Source organism: Chlorocebus sabaeus, chromosome 10, assembly GCF_047675955.1.
Source record: "Chlorocebus sabaeus isolate Y175 chromosome 10, mChlSab1.0.hap1, whole genome shotgun sequence".
Taxonomy (NCBI): Eukaryota; Metazoa; Chordata; class Mammalia; order Primates; family Cercopithecidae; genus Chlorocebus; species Chlorocebus sabaeus.
In genome coordinates, this window is record NC_132913.1 from 109896595 (window position 1) to 109913843 (window position 17249).

The window sequence follows — 17249 nt, forward strand, 5'->3', positions numbered from 1 at the left end:
TTTATAAATATTATCTCTAATAATCACAGCAACTGAAAAGTTAGGAAAAGTTACTATTACACTGTTTGACAGATGAGAAAACTGAGATTTGGAACGGCTATGTCACTTGCTATAACATATAACTTTAAGCCGTTATTAACTACTATCAACTCATAAGTAGCCTAGCCATTTTTTAAAAAATTTTGTACCTTAGGACAAAAAAAGACATTGTCTTCTTTAAGCAGCTATTGGGGAAAATTCCCATCTAACTCCCTTACCTAATAATCACCTATAAAATTATTGAGAAAGCCAACATTATGTGCTGGACTCCTGAGTAAATTTTTGCACAAAGTGAGGAAGGCAGGATCAAAGGAATCTGTTCTGAAGGGATGTCTAGTTGAATGGTCTGGTTTATTCTCCTCCCCAGTTGGTTTCCAGCATCCTTCAGGATGTGAGACTGTCTCTGCACATTTAGTAATCTTGCTCTGGTCTGTTAAGACATTCTCCTAGTCTTGTTTAAAGGCCATTTTAATTCTAGGATCTATGAAAACCACTCCATGGAATCCTGAATCCCTGTTAGAGAAGATAAAGGGAAAAAAAAAAAAAAAAGGGAAAACACGATTCAATTCAATGCTGAATTGTTCAGCACCAGCTAAATAAAAAGCACTGCTTTAATGCTTTAAGGGTAGAAAGTTGAAAAGGGAATCAACATAGTTCTTGTCATCCAGGAGTAGTCTGTGGGAGTATATAGGTAGATATGGTAATGACTACAACAGCCAGACTGATCTAAGATGGTATGATGGAGGGACAAAGGAGGGAGAAATTAATTATAACTGGGAGACCAAAGAAAGCATAACGGCGGAAGTAGGATCTGAAGGCCTATTGGTGGCAGGCAAAACCCTGACCAATGAGCTCAGGGAAGAATACAACAGACAGAAGACAGAATGCATTGCACAAAGAAAAAGAGAAACAGAAAATGGTGTGGGTCAAAGTCAGGGAGTGATGTAAAGGGAAGAAGTTATCCCAGAGACTAGGGGAAGACACAATAACAAGATGGCTCCATCAGGGTCTGACAACAAGGTTCTAGGGCAGAACAAATTATTTTGTTCACCAACCATGTTCACTGGATGATACTAGGGCTTCAGTAGCCCGAATAACTTCCAACTTTATGTATAGTAAAGTCAGACATTAATTAGAGCTAGAGGAGATCCTAGAGATCATCTTATTTAACCCCTCCCAATTCATGTGTGTGTGTGTATGTGTGTATACAGTTGACCCTTGAACAAACAGGTTTGAACTGCATGGGTCCACTTATATGTGGATTTTCTTCTGCCTCTTCCACTTCAAGAAGCAAGACCCACTGCTCTTCTTTTTCTTCCTGCTTAGTCTACTCAATGTGAAGACAACAAGGACGTAGACCTTTATAATGACTGACCCGCTTCCACTTAATGACTAGTTAATATATTTTCTCTTTCTCTTAATTATCATTTTCTTGATAGTTTCTTTTCTCTAGCTTACATTATTGTAAGAATACAGTATATAATACATGTAACATAAAAATATGTGTGAATCGACTGTTATGTTATTTATAAGGCTTCCAGTCAACAGTAGGCTATTAGTAGTTAAGTTTAATGGAGTTAAAAGTTATATGTGGATTTTTGACTATGTGGGGGTCATCACCCCTTACTCCTGTGTTGTTGGAGAGTCAACCACATACATAAGTATGCAACCACTGCAATCCTAAGAAGTTAACAGACAATGTCTGCACTGGGATGGGACAAGTATTCATGCCTCCTCAAATTCTTAGGAATAAATTTATATAGTTTGGTAGACTTCAGTAATTCTCTAGAAGACTGTGACTGACGTATGTTAGGCAAAGTCTTGTCCAGAATGAAGACACTTCCTTCTGTGTGAGAATTATCCCCCACTCTGGGATTAGGAGTACAGTGGCAGACTCCTTGGGGCACTCTGGCCAATGGAGCTGTTTGGAAATGTCCTGGGATATATGGTGGGAATTACTGTTTTCAAGACATACTTTAAGATTTAAAAAAATATAAAAGAATGTGCCCCTAAGTGTGTCACCTTGTGATTGGTGTACAGGGAGTATATATGCTTTACCTTTGACTTCTCCAAAACAAGTGATCTTGGAAAAATGAATAAAAGAAGAAAGGTATATTAGCCCATTTTCACACTGCTGATAAAGACATGCCTGAGACTAGGTAATTTATAAAGAAAAAGAGATTTAATGGACTCATGTGGCAGGGAAGATTCACAGTCATGGCAAAAGGTAAAGGCACATTTTACATGGTGGCAGACAAGAGAGAATAAGAGTCAAGCAAAAGGGGTTTCCCCTTATAAAATCATCAGACCTTGTGAGACTTATTCACTACCACTAGAACAGTATGGGGGAAACCACCCCATGATTCAATTATCTCCCACAAGTTCTGTCCCACAACAAGTGGGAATTATGGGAGATACAATTCAAGGTAAGATTTGGGTAGGGACACAGCCAAACCATATCAAAATGGGTGCTTAGAACGTGACTCTACAACTCCATAGACCCTGCCTCCACCTGACCACTGGTGTGGCAGACGTTTTCTTGGGTTGTAAGGTCTGCCATTTAGATCACTGCACAGACACTCACCTCTTACTGAGTTAAAAACAACAGTGAAGAAAAGGAGAGATGAGTATGAATAATGGTTTTTAATGAGTCATATGGTCCTTTAGAGGGACAAGGTGCACTTTTCACTACTACTTACTATTTCCTGCCCACCTGCATTTCCCTACATGAGGCCAATTGTAAAAACTTTTCAGGAATAAAATTTGATTACCCTGGGGTAAAGAGGAAAAAAAATGATTCTATGTAAGACAACCATTTTTGTGTATGTCACATGAGGGATGTATCAAACATGGGTGGCACAAATCAGAAGCTACTTGTGATGGTAAATTTTATATGTCAACTTGACTGGGCCATCAGGTGCCCAAATATTCAGTGAAACATTATTCTGGGCCAGGCGCAGTGGCACAAAATGGCAGTCGCAGCTACCTGGGAGGCTGAGGCAGGAGGATCGCTTAAGCCCAGGAGTTTGAGGCTGTGGTACACTATGGTGCACTATGGTAGTGCCTGTGAATGGCCTCTGTACTCCACCCTGAGCAACATAGTGAGAACCTATTTCTAAAACTAATTAAAATTGTTAAAAACAAAAACCAAAAACCAAAAAAAAAACCCACATTATTCTGGGTGTTTCTGTGTGGGTTTTTTTTTTTTTTTTTTTTTGAGGGGGGATGAGATTAACATTTAAACAGGTAGACTGAATAAATCGATTGTACTCCCTAAGTTGGGCAGACCTCATCCAATAAGTTGAAGGCCTAAATAGAACAAAAGGGCTAACTCTCCCCCAAGTAAGAGAATTTTTTCTGCCTAATTGCCTTTAAACTGGAACATCAGCTTTTTCCTGTCTTTGGACTCAAACTGAAACATCACCTCTTCCTGGGCCTCAAGTACACTGGCCTTCGGACTGGAACTGCATCATTGGCTCTCCTGATCCTTGGGCCCTTGGACTTGGACTGGTTCCACACCATTGACTCTCCTGGGTCTCTGGTTTACCAACTCACCCTGCAGAGCTTGGGACTTGCCAGCTTCCACAATTGCATGAACCAGTTCCTTATAATAAATCTCCACAACCTATTGGTTCTGTTTCTCTGGAGAAACTTGACTAATACACTACTCTAGGTATTTGAAGTAGCAAGAGGTTTAGTACAGGGATTAGAAGCTCATTACCCATTGGAAAGACTGGGGGGAATGTTAATTAGGGAATCCACTGCTGACATTTAGGTAATCAGAAAATAAAGGAATCACAAGATCCTGCGGTGATTCACAGGAAGTGGCTTTTCCACAGAAAGGCACCCAGAAGCTGATGGCCAAGTCCTATGTTTGTCATCTGCTGAGGTTCTCACGTGAGGCTGCCCATGCTACGGGAGCAAAACAGCTTCTGTTTTTCTCTCCCCTTCAAATATCACCCCAGCATCTTCCAGGGAGGAATCTAAACTGGAACTCTGCCAATAAGAGAGAGTTTGAGAAATGTAGTTTTTAGGCCTCCAGCCCCTGTAATAATTGGAAGACGCTGGAAGAATCATAAATAAAACATCAGTGAATAAAACATTTTTATTCTGCTCTTTCCCCTCTTCTCGCTACTGCACTTGACTAGTCTTAAAAAAAAAAAAAAACAACAACAAACAAAGCCTGGGGTCCGAAGGTAGTGAGTTAAGGCAACTGATTGTTCATAGCCAGTTACAGATTTAACTCCTTGTTCTACTCTTTCCCTTCTTCTCACTACCACACTTGACTAGTTTTAAATATATATATATATAGTAAAATAAAAACAAATTGATAGGATGAAATCTCATTGACCTGAGTAACAACAACATCAACAAGATTTATTCCTTCATCAGGCACAGCAAAGGCACACATTTTAGCTATGATGGCAACAGCAGGTGGTGTGGGGACTCCTGCCTGTTGACTCTGTGAAGTGATACCCAGAACCCAGCACTGTGATTCAGTAGCAAAGCCACATTCTCCTGGAAGTCCATAAGGCACCATCAGCCTTCTGGGTTCTCAGGCCTTTGGACTGGGAGATGTTCACTGTTTCTGTGTATGTCAGTGACACTTGAACAGATTCAGCTATACCATTTCCCTGACACCAAAGTGAAGGTTAACCAAATATAAAAAAAGAAATGGATAATCTAAGCCAGACCAGGGAGAAGATTTTGCATTCACTAAAATGTGGGACAAGCTCCTGGTTCTTAGGAAATTAATAAATAGCTCACTTCTGTCAACGCAATCAGCAAAACAACTAAAAGAACTCTCCAGCATGGGGAGTATATGGTGTATGGTCAACAAACCCACATACCAATTACTACATATAGACAAATGGTGTTTATCGCAGTTAATAAACTCAGTTCATGATGAGACTGTGGATGTATAAAGCTCCATAAGTGTTTATTAACCAGGCAATATACTGGTATTTTAATGCAGCATAATGTCAACAATAAAACACATTGTAAAAGCTCTAAGTATTCAAGCCCTTAGAATGTGTAGGTAACATATGCAAATTAGAAATCAGAGTGTGGGTCGGGCACGGTGGCTCACGCCTGTAATCCCAGCACTCTGGGAGGCTGAGGTGGGCGGATCACAAGATGAGGAGATCGAGACCATGCTGGTTAACGTGGTGAAACCCCATCTCTACTAAAAATACAAAAAATTAGCCAGGCGTGATATTGGGCACCTGTAGTACCAGTTACTCGGAAGGCTGAGGCAGGAGAATGGCATGAACTTGGGAGGTGGAGCTTGCAGTGAGCCCAGGTGGTGCCACTGCACTCCAGCCTGGGTGACAGAGCAAGACTCCGTCTCAAAAAAAAAAGAAATCAGCGTGTGTCTGATTGTCCTGTTGGTCTTCTGCTACCACATCACTGTTCATCATGAAGGCTCTCCTTCATTGCATGCTGACCACAGAGGTTGGCAATAAGGAGGGTTTTATGGCATACAAACAAACCTGTTAATTTCATCTAATAGAGTGGCTACAACTATGAATTAGCCTGATGATGCAGGGGAAACCATCTCTACAATGGTGCAGATAGGAAAAAGTTTGGAGATCTGGAGAAATTCGTATTACAGTTAAAGTAAGGAAGAAAGAAGCATCCTATTAACTTTCTAAAATGACCCTTCAAGAAAAGTATCGTAATTGTATAGATAGTTAAACTGGGGCACAGAGAATGAAAGGGAAATGCCCAAGGACTGGGAGACCTGGGTTTGAATCCGAGTGCACCTGACTCAAACCCACTCAACCAGCTAATTTTACCTCGCAGCATGATTAGTAATAGAAAGGGCATTATTAACAATAAAAAGAAGGCTGTTATTAGCAATGAGAAAGCACGATGCACAAAATTACAAAGTAGTATTCTGTTAATTATTCTTCTGAGTAGATAAGTATTTTGTTATTTAAGTAAGACAACATACCTTATTAAAGTTTCCAGTAAACATACTGACTCCCCTTGAGAGAAACTGCTGCAAATGTCAAGATAGGTAAAATTTAAACACACATAAGGAAATTCAGATACAGGATTATTTGCTAACAGACACTAACTATACTAAGAAAGGCAAGAAGATTTGGAGACCAAATATATGACTAAATTAGATGATACAGATGACTCTGCAATCTCTTCCACTGCATTCTAGATTCTAGGTGGAGGACCGTTGATTTCTTTTTGGATTGAATGTTGATACTTTTCTGATGTACTTTGGCTATGTCCCCACCCAAATCTTGAATTGTAGCTCCCATAATTCCCACATGTTGTGAGACAGACCTGGTGGGAGATAACTGAGTCATGGGAGTGGTTCCCCCATACTGTTCTCATGGTAGTGAATAAGTCTCACGAGATCTGATGGTTTTATAAGGTGAAATCCCTTTCACTTGGTTCTCATTCTCTTTTGTCTGCCACCGTGTAAGATATGCCTTTCACCTTCCACCATGATTATGAAGCCTCCCCAGCCATGTGGAACTGTAAGTCCATTAAACCTCTTTTTGTTTATAAATTACCTAGTTTCTGGTACATCTTTATTGGCCGTGGGAAAATGGACTAATACATCCTCCAAATGAACAACATTGTTAACTGGACTTTCTTGTTTTAAATGTAGTGGTTGAAAATGCAAATACTTCTGGGGGCAAGCTGGCAATAAAATGAGTGATGGGGCAAGGTATAAAATAGTATGAAGTGGTGAGAACTGTGCAAAATCCCACAGTAATTCCTTGCCCAAAGACAGCAGCAGATGATCAGCTTGAGAGATTCTTCACAGTGAATGTTGGCCCAGGCATGTCAGATCTTCCAGCTTTTTAAGATAAAGATAGAGATCTATATTTTACATAAAATCGTCTGATATTTTATTTTCTACTTCTTTGTTTTCTTCAAATTGACAAAAATTCTATATACTTAGGGCATACAGCAGGATCTTTTGAAATGTGTTTATGTTGTGGAATGACTAAATCAAGCAAATGAACATGCGTATTACCTCACATTCTAATTTCTGTGTGGTAAGAACACTTAAAACCTGCTTTCTTATTAACTGCAGTCACCCTGATGTACAATAGATCTCTTGACCACATTCCTTCTGTCTAGCTGAAATTCTGTATCTTTTGACCAACACCCCTCCCAACCCCCTAAGGCCCTAGTAACCACCATTTTACTCTGCCTCTGTGAGTTCAGTTTTTTCAGATTCCACATATAAATGAGATCATACAGTATTTGTCTTTCTGTGTCTGGCTTATTTCACTTAATGTCCTCTAGATTCATTTATGCTGTCACAAATGACAGAATTTTCTTCTTAAGACTGGCTGACATACCTCAGTTTGTGTTATATACCACATTTTTTACCCATTCATACATAATACAGACTTGGGTTGATTCCATACCTTGGCAGTTGTGAATAATGCTGCAATGAACATGGAAGTGCAGATATCTCTTTGATACATCAATTTCATTTCCTTTGGATATTTTGGTATATACCTTTTCATGGAATTGCTGGATCATATACGGTTGTTCTAGTTTCGTTTTTTTGAGGAACCTCCATACAATTTTCCATAATTTCTGTACTAATTTATCTTCCCACCTATGAAATCTTCAGATTTTTAAAGGTTGGCAATTAATTCCATTTTTAAGATGACAGTGTGGACCAGCCTCTTCTTTAGATGTTGGCTCCTGTGTATTGATAGTTCTCACATTTGTCCACAGACTCTGCTGAATTAATGCTGATGTCTCAACCAAAGCCATGGTGTAGCCTGCAGGTCATTTTGGTTCTGAGAATCTATATTGGCAGGCATGATGGTTGGGGCCTTTGTACAGAGTAGGCACTGCAGGCCTATGTGCACAGGCCACTTACAAGATTGATCATCTGCCCACTGCAGACAGGCGTTTTAGAGGATAGACCTTGATTAACCTACCCGTGGATGTTGAAGAACCCTGAGACCCAGAGGGGTTATAGCACGTGTCCAGCATCTGACACTGCTCCCCTCCCTACCCTGGGCCCTTCTCACCACAAGATGACTTAGTAGATCACTTGGTTGGAAACAAAAACAAATGAAAATAATTCTGTTGTTTATCAGGCGAGTTTGACAGAGATATTGTTAACTTTGTAAGAAAGATGTGCTTGAGATACCTGGTGGCTCATAGCCACCTTTAAATGATTGTAATCTCTCAGTATAATTACAATCTCTTTTGTGTAAGCATCTTAGAAACCTGCTTCTCTCACTAACCAAGCCTGACCAGTTAGGACAGTTTTAAAAGAACAACAAATCTTTTAAATCACTAAAGTGATACATGCATGTGAAAAATTCAAACAAATGCCACGTAGAGTCAAAATTAAAAGCCTCCCTTGGCTCCTGTTCCATACCTCTTCCCACAAGTAGCTAGTGTCAGCCAATGAATATTTTTCCTCTAGATCTTTCTCTATTCTTTTGCATGTGCGCACACACACACATATACACACACACAAAAATGTGTATTTTAATATTTTAGACATAAATAGCAATATGCTATGTATGTGCTGCATTATTCTGGGACTTACTTTGTTTGTTATACAATGTGTTTTGAGTGTAACTATCTGTGAAGTTTTCCAATCAACTTTTAGGTTTTAGGAAGTTGAAAGTGTATAAAGTACAACTAAAAGTGATTCACTTAGATTTGGAAGCTTATCCAGAGCTACAAGAGGCTTTAAAATTTTTTGATAACTAAGTGTTACAGCTGTACCCATATCTATATAATAAACACGGTCTTGGAAAGTACTGTTAACAGGATTTGCAAGTTGAATTATGTTATAAAAATGTACAGGAAGCTGACTATTGGGAAGGATCCTACAGTGATTTCTTTAAAAAAAAAAAAATTTTATGTATTTGTTTTGAGATTTAAAACATATCAGATTCACATTTATTCATACTAAAGATTTAACGAATGGGCCACACTTTCTATATTTGGCAATCTCAATGATATGCCTTTTGGAACTGAAGGGAAAACATGCCTTTTTGGAGAAATGTCATATTATTTGAGTTCTTCTTTTCTTTTAACTTTTAGTTTCAGGGGTGCAGGTGCAGTTTTGTTATATAGGTAAATTGCAAGTCATGGGGATTTGGATAATTTCATCACCTGGGTAATAAGCATAGTACCCAATAGGTATTTTCTTTTCTGATTCTCTCCCTCCTTTTATCCTCCACCGTCAAGTAGGCCCCAGTGCCTATCATTCCCCTCCTAGTATCCACATGTTCTACATTGACCTCCCACTTGTCCTTTTTTTTTTTTTTCTTTTTTTTTTTTTTGAGAAACAGGGTCTATTTGCCCAGGCTGGACTCGAACTCCTGGGCTTCAAGTAATCCTCCTGCCTCAGCCTTCCAAGTAGCTGGGCCCACAGGCGTGAACCCCCATGCCTAGCTCAACCTTTTCACTTTTGATTGTTTTGCTGTGCAGCAACTTTTTAGTTTGATGTAGTCTCACTGGTTTATTTCTGTTTTTGTTGCCTATTTAAGTGTTTTTGGTTAAAGTGAGGTTTTAAGCTGAAATTTCTCCCAGTCTGAGAGTTTTAAAAAGGAGAAGTTAGGTTTGATGATTTATTGAACATGTCCAAATAGAAAAAAAAGACATTTTTCATTAAAGAGAGGAAAGGAGTTCACCCTCAACAACAGAAGATGAGTGCCATGCTTTATATTTCAAAATTCCAACGACCTGGATACTCCATGGAGCTGAGGCTTTGACCAATTTATTAACAAATGATAGGCCCCTAATCTGAAAAAGCTATTAATCCTCAAGTATTTACACATTTGCACAGATGCAAAGATATGCATTAGTGGTTTTTTTAAAAAAAAAATACTGTCAGTTACCAAATTCATATACAGGAGTTTGCAAATTTTGAAAGGGTTGTGTGTCAAACGTTTGCTTGGCTTTCAAGATGCATTGCCCAAATAAAGTGGCTAGATTTCCAGCAAAGTCCAGGAGGCAATATGACGTATACACGAGGTGAAATAGTATCAGTAGATCACTGAGTTCCAGAATCTCTTAGGAGCCCCAGATCCTGCAGCCCTCTACAACATTCCAAGGCCCTGACATGGATAGAAAGTGGTAGTTTCCATGGCAGCAGCAAGCGAACTCCACAGAGAGGTGGGTGGGGCTTTGGTGATCTAGTGACTGTGAAGTGAAGGTAGGAAGCAGCTGAGGTTTCAGTCCTAGAGCCTCTCTTTCCATTTCTGCCAGTTTCTGGCTGTCTAGCCCTCTTCAAGCAACAAATAACAGAAATAAGGAATTTGTTAACAAGTGAGTTGCCTGGAGAGCTACGGGTGACAGTGGAGGGTTTTTCTCCCTTTCCATGGCAACTCTCATCATCTTAGAAAAGCTTGATTCAATCCTGGACACCTCTTCAGCTCAAGAGTGAGAACTATCAGTAGAGTCACTACAATAAGCCAGATCTGGTCTGGTCTGTGTACCTGCTTAAAAACTCCCAGTCTCCATCGGCTGGATTTTGCCTGGGTTCTGGGGCTTCAGGTTAGAGTTATCATCCTGCTTTCATAGCACCTACATTTCAGGTGAAAGAAACTTGTGATACAGATGATGAATTAAACATTCAGCCTCTGAATACAATATGATTTAGTGAACAACATGCATGTCTAGAAAGCACATTGGGTTTTGGGTCTAAAGATCAGTATCTGCAGCCAGAAGGTGTAAGTGTGAATACTGGTTCTCCCTTTAGTTGGAAAGGCGAGTCTGAAGCTCAATTGTGGGTGGGGAGTATCAGTCCCACCTACCTCATGAGGTTGGTGTAAAGATTTGTACACATAAGAGGGTAAATGTATGAAAATGCTTTGGAAACTAAAGCTGTATATGAACCTTGCTCTCATTCAGGTCTCCAAGGGTCTAATATTTACCTACCCAGACAGGTCTAATAGGCGAATTTTGGGTTCTGTGAGTTACCCAAAAGCAGGAAAAACCTTACAGTGGCTGGAACCAGGCACCAGAGAGCTGCGTTTCAGGGGTTGATTGCTCACCTTTGACTTATCTGTACGGCTGCTTTATTTTTCTCTCATTTCCACATGACAGAGTTATCTGCTCCACAGTGTGGTCTCCAGTTTTTTAATTCTCTTCTCTTTAGTGCAGTAGATACTGACTGGGATCTCTGAATCCAAATTCCCAAAGAGGGAGCATGTGATGAGCCCAAATTTGGCCAGGTGTCCAGCCCAAGGCCAATTAGCTCTGGCCAGGGCCTGGGTCATCTGGCTCAAACATGGTAGCCAATCTCCTCTCCCCATTCCTTCCTCCTGGCAGGGGTAGATTATGGGTAGAAGAGGAAGGAAGTTCTCTCATAAAGCATTATGAGATGGTAGATGGTGGGCCCTGCAAAATGTATTAGATACATTTTGTAGCTTGGGGAGAAATCACCCCACATCACCAAGCCTCAGTTTTCTCTTCCATAAAATAGAGATTAAAACCACTTTCCCACCAGGGTTGTTGTAGAATTTAAATGTAATAATTTGAAAATGAATCATGAACACCAAGAGCTCTAAAAGATATGAGGTCTTACTCTTAGCCAGAGCAACTAAGTATTTATTTAGCACTTATTACTCATGAAGAATACTTTTCAATATAAAAGTGAAAAGTAAAGATAAATCCAAGGAATAGAGAGTAGTTTAGTAATAATGATCACTGGTTTTGGAGTCAAACAGATTTGGGTTCAATTGTCCTTGTAACCACTTATCAGCTGTGTGGCATTGGCCAAGTTTTCTATCTCTGAGCCTCAGTTTCCTCACCTGTAAAGTGAGAGTATGAGTCTTAATTACAGCCTCTATAACCCTACTTGATTCGGCCTCTGTACACCTCTCCCAGGGTCAACCATGGCACTCAAGCCTCTCCAGCCAGGCTTCCCAGTGGTTGCTCCAGTATGCAGAGCTTGTGCCTGCCTCAAGTTCTTAAGAATGGTGGTTCCCTCTGTCTGGAATGCTCTTTCACCTGGTCTTGACAGCGTGGGCTCCTTCATTTTTTTCAGGACTTTGCATAAATATCACATCCTCTGAGGTAACCATCTTACCTAAAAATGTGTTTGCCCCATCTCACCCACCTTGCTCCTCTCCACAGCACCTGTCACTCCCTAAAAGTATATATTTATTTGAATTGCTAATAGCTGCCTCCTCTTCTAAAATATAAACTACATAATCCCAGGACTCTGTTCTTTTAACTAATGTGTCCCCAAGCCTGAAACAGTGCCTGACTCTGGTATGCACACATATTGTCAAATGCCTGATGAGTGGCTTTCTCACAGGGCTGCTAGAAGAGTAAACCATGATTACTTAAGTTATGGTACAAGGTACTGAGCATACACCTGGCACAGAAGAAGTACATGTTCTGGGTTGAGTAGTGATCCCTCCCAAATTTATGTTTACCCAGAACCTGTGAATGTGACCATATTTGGAAACAGAGCTTTTGTGAATGTGATCACGTTAAAATATGTTGTGAAGGGAAGATATCTTGGGGCCCCCAAAATCACTATGCTAAAGAGAAGAGTCAAGATGGGAACTACTTAGGGCAAACCTGCCTCCCATTGTATTCAAAGTCACCCCTCTGCTCACTGAGACAAATGCATATCTGATTGCCTAATAAATAAAGTAAAATAATTAGATAAATGTAATGGGATAAATACTTATAGACAAACTCATCATAATTTAGAATTTAAAGTTAAATTAAATAATAGATATTTCATTATTTGGGTATTTTTCAATAAAAATACATTTGTAGGAAAACATTCTTTTAAAAAAGTATGTCCTTTTAAAAATGGTAAACAATTTTTGTCTCATTCAAAGCTTATTTAGAGGTCACATATAAAACAAGGCAAAAGGAACCAGGAAATAGGAGAGATGTAAAGAAAGTTACAAGAATAAAGAAGTTTTTTTTTTTTTTGGTAGGAAAGCTTAAAGACAAATAATTTCATATGAGAAAGACTCTTGTATGGCAAATTTAGTCCCAAAGTAAAATGACTGGTTGTTTAAGAAAGAGGGACGCTCAAGACAAACCAGAAAGTCCAAGCATGTCATGAACAGTCTATGTAAGTCACAAGAGGATTTATTTTTAAAACACTTTTATCTAATCAAGTTGTCATATTATTAAGTTTTGGTTTGCTCAGGAAAAAAACTGAGAGTAAATTTTTATTAAGGTTATTATATCTGCATATCTCTCTCTATGCCCTTTCAAAGTGCTGGTGACATTGACTTACAGGGCTTTGACTCCTGGGCCTAAAAAGGACACCAAGTCCTGCTAAATTTTAAACACTGACAACAATTAAAGCCCCACCTTCAGACCCTGTGGAAAATGCCAATCAAAGTAAACTGCATTCCTGAGACACAGGGCCAGAAATTAAAGCTATTCAACTCCTCAAGGCCCACGGACTATCATGGAAGAGGTGGGCATGTGAGATTGTAAGGGCCAATTTTGAGAGATAAAATAAGTTCAGTTTCTCTATAAATTGATCATCAATGTCAAAGGCACACCCAGCATCTGGGCCCCTGTGTCAGAGTAACAAAGTTTTCTTGAAGTGTTAACCGACTCCTTAATAAAGGTTATAAAAGTTATAAAAGGCTTATGGAAGTTATATCTTATGGTCAAAATTAAAATGTTATAGATTGCTTATATAATTTTGAAAAACAAATTTAATTGGCTTCATGCTGGTTTTTATTAGAGCTTATTGTTTGGAAAATTAAGTCTCCTCTCTCAAAGAATGAAGGTTTTCACCTTTTTTCAGAATTCTTGAGTTATCACTTTGGTTAAATGAAATGTACAATGACCTGTGATGCTATTTTGTGATATCAAGGGTTTTAAACCTTTGATACTTGACAAACTTTCCAAAGTATAAATTATGTATTTTTCTGACCTATTAATTCTTTAGGATATGATGTTCCTTATAGTCCAAAAATGACATATTTGGCTTATTTGGTATGAAATTATACAGGAAACATTGTCAAATATAAAATGGTGTTTGGTTTTCTTTGGGCTGTACTTGTATAAATATGTCATTGGTATTTGTTCCAAAATTATGGAAAACTCCTATAATTCTGATATGACTTAATGTACATTATCAGTAATAATTATAATTGTTATATTAAATTATTGTGTGCCACAGAGGTAACAAATTCCCTTGTCAATTGTGTCTTTGACTATGGCCGCCCTAAAACTTTTTGTTATCCATGGACAATTGTTCTTTTGTTTTTGTCAAAAGGTGGTTTTATAATCAGCTATAAAACTCTAATGGGTACTCTTGAATGCAGATTACTGATAACTTTGGAGACTGTGATATTAGAATAGAGAAAAAACTTTCAGGGCTCATGGAGATCTGAAATGTTCATGAATATCAAAGAGAAGTAATATTTTAAATTTTTTGCTTAAAAGTTGCTGATGCTTTGTTTTGTTTTTCAGGGTCAAGAAAAGTTTTAAACTATTTACATTAAAGCTTTTAACAATTGAGTAAAGTGTACTCCTATGAACAAAATTTGGATCATATTTGCTTTCTTTCTACCTGATTTCTCCAGAATTCAGAAACTATTTGTGAGTTTCCAAATAGTTTGGAAAGAATAGTTTTCAAAGAATAGTTTGGAAACTATTCTTAACTTATGGCAATACAGTTATTTGCATAAGTGCAGTAAGAATCTGTTTTCATTTATAATAGGATACAATTGGAGCAACTGGTTAATTTACCAACACTTCAACTGGAACAGTGTGTTTTCCTTTAACGAGTCAAACTTGACTTATGGAGCCAATAAAAGTGCCTTGGGAAAACTGACCTCATACTTGTCTACACAGTCCCTGTACAGGGTTCCTGACCTGTGACCTGTGGTAAGTAAAGAATGTCACTTTCTGACAGGCTTAGGAGCCCCAAGTTTTATCTTGGAACCTCAAGAGGAGAGGATCACCCAACTAATAAGTATTTGATGTTACAATCCATGGCTGGGCTTGGCTTTAAAAAAGTCTTATCTGAGATTCCTTCTATGGAACAAAGTCCCATCAAAGCCAATTTAAAAGCTTATGTAAAAAGTACTTATTCTTGCTGCACTGTATACAAATAACTAGGCCAAGTATAATAAAGCAAACCAGCCCTACCATGATTTGTCTTTAGTAACAATGAGAAACTGGAGAGAGAAAAATTATGTTTCAGAAACTATAGTACACCTGTTATTAGATTCCAGTCTTTCCTAATGTTTTTCAATTTTTATTATTTTCTACAGTTTGGACTGAATTTTAATTTTTCTTGGCTACAAGTCTTCAAAATAATGTTTCTAATTTTTTTACTTCTTCTTTTTTCTTGTTTTTCCTAATTTGGAGTCACTGAAAACTAAACTGTGTTTTTATAAAGCCCTACAATTTCAAGCTAGACAACTTCAACTTCAGAAGAAAGTAACAGCCTCTTTACACATATAAGCCACTTTCATACCTGCCTGCTGATGTATGGACTTCAGAGTAAGGTAGCCTATATTGATTTTCCAGGATTGTTCTTTTGTTTGTTTTTGTTTTTCTCCCTTTCTCCCCCTGCTTTCTCTTCACAGGACAGGAGACTTCACAACCTTCTTAAAATTAGCTTTCCTAATAACTTGGGACCTACCCTCTAGGAATAAACCATCCTAGCCATGAGAGATCAGACAAAACCTGAGACCAGAGACTCATTTTCTTCTAAAATGCTTTCTCCAAAAGACTTTTAAAAAGAAAAATTGGGGAAATATGACAGGAAAATATATTGGGGCCCCAAAATCACTCAGCTAAAGGGAGGAGTCAAGCTGGGAGCTGCTTAGGGCAAACCTAAGCAGAGGTTTAGAGGTCGCATATAAAACTATCCTATTCACAGTCATCCCTCTATTCATCCCATCCTATTCACAGTCATCCCTCTGCTGACTGAGATAAATGCATATCCGATTGCCTCCCTTGGAGAAGCTAATCAGAAACTCAAAATAATGTAACCATTTGTCTCTTATCTACCTATGACCTGGAAGCACCCTCCCCACTTCAAGTTGCTTCACCTTTCCAAACCAAACTAATGTTCCTCTTACATGTTGATTGATATCTCATGTCTCCCTAAAATGTATAAAACCAAACTGCCCTGACCACCTTGGGCCCATGTCATCAGGACCTCCTGAGGTTGTAGCATGTGTCCTCAACCTTGGCAAAATAAACTTTCTGAACTGATACCTGTCTCAAGTTTTGGGGGTTCACAAGATCAAACTGATTTGAGTAGACCCTAATCCAATGATGAGTGCCTTTAGAAGAAGAAGGAATGCTGGACACGGAGAGCCACACAGGGAGAATGCCATATGATGACAGAAGAAGATACCAGAGTGGTACTGCCACAGGCCACAGAATGCCAAGGCTTGCTCGCAACTGCCAGAAGCTAGGAGACAGGCATGCAGCAACTCTGCCAACACCTGGATTTTGGACTTCTGGCCTCCAGAAGTTTGAGGGTTCTGTTAATACATTTCTGTTGTTTTAAGCCACTCGGTATATGATAATTTGTAACTATAGTCCAAGAAAATCATAAAACTTAATTAGACAATGAAAGTTAACATAATCTGTATTAATAATTAAGCCTTTGCTGCAATAACCTAACTTCTAGTTGTGAATGAGGCAAGCAGTCACCCCATAACTACTTTTCCTGCAGGAGGCTTCTCTACAGCCTTGCTATCAGAGCCACCCACTTAGTCCTGGGTTGGAGCAGATTTTACAGACCAGGTTTGGTCCCTCTCTCAATTCCGAAAGTAGTCCTGTGGCTCCCAAAGATACTCTAGGATGAGCACCAACTCTGGCACCTTGGTAAACACTGAACTGGAGCTTCCTGACTTTAATAGGGTGAACATCTCTTTCAAGCTGGGAGATTAGGGAGCTAATATTTTCCCTGCAGCTGACTGGGATAAGTCAACGTTCTTACCCAGATCTGTCATCTGGAGACAGGAATAGACCTGGACATTTCTCTCCAACTCCATGAAAAGAGATGGCCAGTCTCACTGATAATAAGAGACATGCAAAGTAAAACTACCAGGAGATGCCATATTTAGCCTATCAGATTGACAAAAATTAAAAAGTTTGGTAATCCTCTGTAGCCAACAATGTAGAGGAATAGGCAATTTTATTGACTGAAGAGGAAGTTGGTACATCACTCTCTAGAGGTCCATTAAGCCATATCTAATAATTACAAATGCACAGGGCTTTTGATC